The sequence below is a fragment of the Schistocerca serialis genome, chromosome 4, assembly GCF_023864345.2.
Source record: "Schistocerca serialis cubense isolate TAMUIC-IGC-003099 chromosome 4, iqSchSeri2.2, whole genome shotgun sequence".
NCBI lineage: Eukaryota > Metazoa > Arthropoda > Insecta > Orthoptera > Acrididae > Schistocerca > Schistocerca serialis.
This window is the reverse complement of record NC_064641.1, coordinates 415,094,727-415,099,726: the sequence shown is the minus strand read 5'-3', so window position 1 is coordinate 415,099,726 and position 5,000 is coordinate 415,094,727. Positions and strand designations below refer to the sequence as shown.

Sequence of the window (5,000 nt, the reverse complement as noted above, 5' to 3'; positions counted from 1 at the left end):
TTCTCAGGCTCCCTCTCCGGAATCGAACCCTGATTCCCCGTTACCCGTTACAACCATGGTAGGCGCAGAACCTACCATCGATAGTTGATAAGGCAGACATTTGAAAGATGCGTCGCCGGTACGAGGACCGTGCGATCAGCCCAAAGTTATTCAGAGTCACCAAGGCAAACGGACCGGACGAGCCGACCGATTGGTTTTGATCTAATAAAAGCGTCCCTTCCATCTCTGGTCGGGACTCTGTTTGCATGTATTAGCTCTAGAATTACCACAGTTATCCAAGTAACGTGGGTACGATCTAAGGAACCATAACTGATTTAATGAGCCATTCGCGGTTTCACCTTAATGCGGCTTGTACTGAGACATGCATGGCTTAATCTTTGAGACAAGCATATGACTACTGGCAGGATCAACCAGGGAGCTGCGTCAACTAGAGCTGAGCAGCCGGCCGCCCGGGAGTGTGTCCCGGGGGCCCGCGCGAACACGCAAGCGTCCGCTCAATTATTCTGCAAACAGGAGGAGGCTGAGCTCCCCTGCACAACACACCTCGAAACCCTCTCAGGTCCCGGCGGCGCGCAGCGCCGTCCTAAGTACTTGGTCGGGTTCGAGAGAGGCGCAATCGTCCGGAGTTAGGCGAGTAGACGCTTTAGGTGCGACCACCCGTGCTCCCAACTGAGCTTGCCGCTGCCGACAGAGGCCCGGGAGCGTGCTGTCGTGGCATTGCCGGCGGGAGACAACACGCGCCACCTACGGTGACCGGCAGCTCCAACGCCGGCGCCACAGAAGGACAAAAGCCCCACTTGGGTGCCGAAGCGAACTCTCCCAGCACAGCGCACGCGCCAACACGTCCGCACAGCTGCGATACAAACCACCTGCGAGAACCGCTGGGGCGACCGAGCAGCAGACGGCGTCGCGGCGCCGAGCGCCGGGCGGCGGCTCATCCTCAGCGCACAAAGTCCTCAATCGGACCAGCACACTGCAGATGGCCACCGCGCTTCGCACCGGGCCCGCGAGGACCTACTTTGGCCGCAAGGCGCCGCGAGCAGGGGGCGCCGGCGCGCAGCTGCGCCGCCTGCCGCGTCCGTCGGCCGGCGCGCCTGCCACTGGCCGCCCCCACCAGCCGGCTGTAGCGCGTGCGCCCACGCACCGCGCTGCCAGCACGCCGGGCGGCCCCCCCTCACCGGCCGGGGACGGTCCCACCCAGCCACCGCCGCGTATCGCCTCACACCCAGATCCCCTTTCACGTTCGTGGGCATGGTGGGTATCCCTGAAACAACCGGTTAATAGCTCGACCGATCGTCGCCAACACTGATTCACCTCTAGCGAGAACAACCGCACCACAACGGGTTACCAGTTGTTCATTTGCGTAACGTCACCAGCAAACGTACACGTCCATCGCCATTTGCAACGAGTATTGCATGCCTGTGTCAGGTGTCACAACACACTACGTCTGCCCACATAGACGCAACAACATGTGCACGCCTAGAGAACACGTGGAAGGTCGACCCCGTACGTATGCGGTGTCCATTGCGCGAACGACTGTCAGCCGGCCTCTGCAGCATGTCGCAGATGTGGAACACGGTGCAACATGCTATCACGGTGTGTGAGAAGAGACGACTACGTCCGAATACACGCTCCACTACATCAACAGACTGCTCATGCTGATCGCCATCCAGGGCGTCCGTTCCTCCCACACGTCTGTATGGCGTACCACACTGCAATCCAGCTCTTATAGGGAGACGACACGTAGCTGCGTGCACAATATTTGGACTGTATGGTCCGCCGTTGCTAGGCGCAGTCGTCATACGGCCACATGTGCCACGATGTATCATTCAGTACATACGGACCAATGTGCAGTACAGTTTGTGGGTTTTGCGTACATCGGCGGACAGGTGACAGGCCGTACCACAACGTAGGCTGAGTACGTCGGCATGCGAAGGGCGTTGAACATGCAAACTTCTCACCGACCAGCTTGCGAAGGCAGGGGGGAAGGGGGGGGGGGCATGTACGTCCTGCTGCTATCCACATTACAGTGTATAGCAGGAGCATGTGGAAAGTCAGCAACACCTGCAAGGTGTTTAACATGACGCGATACACAGGGGACCGGGCAGTGCGAGTAGCGAACTATATTGCGAGGGTTGCGGTTAGGCAACACTACACTAATTTAACGAGTTGCATAACAATTACAGAGCAGGTTCAGCGACAACGTGCGTCAGGTTAAGGCGCAATATAGTTTTGGTTACGGCGCACTTTAGGTTAGGTTAAGGCATATTATAGGTTAGGTTAAGGCATATTATAGGTTAGGTTAAGGCATATTATAGGTTAGGTTAAGGCATATTATAGGTTAGGTTAAGGCATATTATAGGTTAGGTTAAGGCATATTATAGGTTAGGTTAAGGCATATTATAGGTTAGGTTAAGGCATATTATAGGTTAGGTTAAGGCATATTATAGGTTAGGTTAAGGCATATTATAGGTTAGGTTAAGGCATATTATAGGTTAGGTTAAGGCATATTATAGGTTACGTTACGGCACAACATGGGTTACGTTACGGCACAACATGGGTTACGTTACGGCACAACATGGGTTACGTTACGGCACAACATGGGTTACGTTACGGCACAACATGGGTTACGTTACGGCACAACATGGGTTACGTTACGGCACAACATGGGTTACGTTACGGCACAACATGGGTTACGTTACGGCACAACATGGGTTACGTTACGGCACAACATGGGTTACGTTACGGCACAACATGGGTTACGTTACGGCACAACATGGGTTACGTTAAGGCACAAATTAGGTTAGGTTAAGGCACAAACTAGGTTAGGTTAAGGCACAAACTAGGTTAGGTTAAGGCACAACGTAGGTTAGGTTAAGGCACAACGTAGGTTAGGTTAAGGCACAACGTAGGTTAGGTTAAGGCACAGCGTAGGTTAGGTTAAGGCACAACGTAGGTTAGGTTAAGGCACAAATTAGGTTAGGTTAAGGCACAAATTAGGTTAGGTTAAGGCACAAATTAGGTTAGGTTAAGGCACAAATTAGGTTAGGTTAAGGCACAAATTAGGTTAGGTTAAGGCACAAATTAGGTTAGGTTAAGGCACAAATTAGGTTAGGTTAAGGCACAAATTAGGTTAGGTTAAGGCACAAATTAGGTTAGGTTAAGGCACAAATTAGGTTAGGTTAAGGCACAACGTAGGTTAGGTTAAGGCACAACGTAGGTTAGGTTAAGGCACAACGTAGGTTAGGTTAAGGCACAACGTAGGTTAGGTTAAGGCACAACGTAGGTTAGGTTAAGGCACAACGTAGGTTAGGTTAAGGCACAACGTAGGTTAGGTTAAGGCACAACGTAGGTTAGGTTAAGGCACAACGTAGGTTAGGTTAAGGCACAACGTAGGTTAGGTTAAGGCACAACGTAGGTTAGGTTAAGGCACAACGTAGGTTAGGTTAAGGCACAACGTAGGTTAGGTTAAGGCACAACGTAGGTTAGGTTAAGGCACAAATTAGGTTAGGTTAAGGCACAAATTAGGTTAGGTTAAGGCACAAATTAGGTTAGGTTAAGGCACAAATTAGGTTAGGTTAAGGCACAAATTAGGTTAGGTTAAGGCACAAATTAGGTTAGGTTAAGGCACAAATTAGGTTAGGTTAAGGCACAAATTAGGTTAGGTTAAGGCACAAATTAGGATAGGTTAAGGCACAACGTAGGTTAGGTTAAGGCACAACGTAGGTTAGGTTAAGGCACAACGTAGGTTAGGTTAAGGCACAACGTAGGTTAGGTTAAGGCACAACGTAGGTTAGGTTAAGGCACAACGTAGGTTAGGTTAAGGCACAACGTAGGTTAGGTTAAGGCACAACGTAGGTTAGGTTAAGGCACAACGTAGGTTAGGTTAAGGCACAACGTAGGTTAGGTTAAGGCACAACGTAGGTTAGGTTAAGGCACAACGTAGGTTAGGTTAAGGCACAACGTAGGTTAGGTTAAGGCACAACGTAGGTTAGGTTAAGGCACAACGTAGGTTAGGTTAAGGCACAACGTAGGTTAGGTTAAGGCACAACGTAGGGTAGGTTAAGGCACAACGTAGGTTAGGTTAAGGCACAACGTAGGTTAGGTTAAGGCACAACGTAGGTTAGGTTAAGCACAACGTAGGTTAGGTTAAGGCACAACGTAGGTTAGGTTAAGGCACAACGTAGGTTAGGTTAAGGCACAACGTAGGTTAGGTTAAGGCACAACGTAGGTTAGGTTAAGGCACAACGTAGGTTAGGTTAAGGCACAACGTAGGTTAGGTTAAGGCACAACGTAGGTTAGGTTAAGGCACAACGTAGGTTAGGTTAAGGCACAACGTAGGTTAGGTTAAGGCACAACGTAGGTTAGGTTAAGCACAACGTAGGTTAGGTTAAGGCACAACGTAGGTTAGGTTAAGGTACAATATAGGTTAGGTTAAGGTACAATATAGGTTAGGTTAAGGTACGATATAGGTTAGGTTAAGGTACGATATAGGTTAGGTTAAGGTACAATATAGGTTAGGTTAAGGTACGATATAGGTTAGGTTAAGGTACAATATGGCGTAGGTTCAGATACACATTGTTGTAGGGAAAGGTGTATTGGGGGGGGGGGGCGGCGGCAGGTTCGTTGATAGTGATTATCGTAATTGGATGCCTGCGGTATTATCTGATTTGTCACGTCAGGATGCACTTTTGGCTCATGACAGGCGGCGCTCCAATTCCATGGTTGTGGCAGATCTGTGTCTTTCATTCCTGCCATTGAATGTGTGCTGTGACAGGAGGCAGTATTGTGATGTTGGGTGCACCCCTGTGTAGGACATGTGTGGGTGTTCGTGGCTTAGCTGAGCAATGTGCGGATGTCGGAAGGGTGGGATATTGTGTTTTCTGGGTGGACCTCCCGGTCTGGTAATGATAGTGTGGATTGTGTCATGTGGCGGAGAGGATGCACTGGATGTTCTTCCATGCTGGTGGTTAGATATTGTGTGTGTGCCTGTTACAGGC

At 50.2% G+C, this 5,000-nt stretch overlaps 1 non-coding gene across 1 annotated transcript in view; it reads right to left on the bottom strand.

The window, feature by feature from the left end:
- The window catches only part of LOC126476780 (small subunit ribosomal RNA), a 1,909-nt gene extending 1,492 nt beyond the window's left edge, over positions 1-417 (bottom strand). The window contains exon 1 of the ribosomal RNA XR_007587226.1: positions 1-417. This exon is cut by the window's left edge and continues 1,492 nt beyond it. This is a non-coding gene — a ribosomal RNA (small subunit ribosomal RNA).
- Between the last annotated feature and the right edge of the window lie 4,583 nt (positions 418-5,000).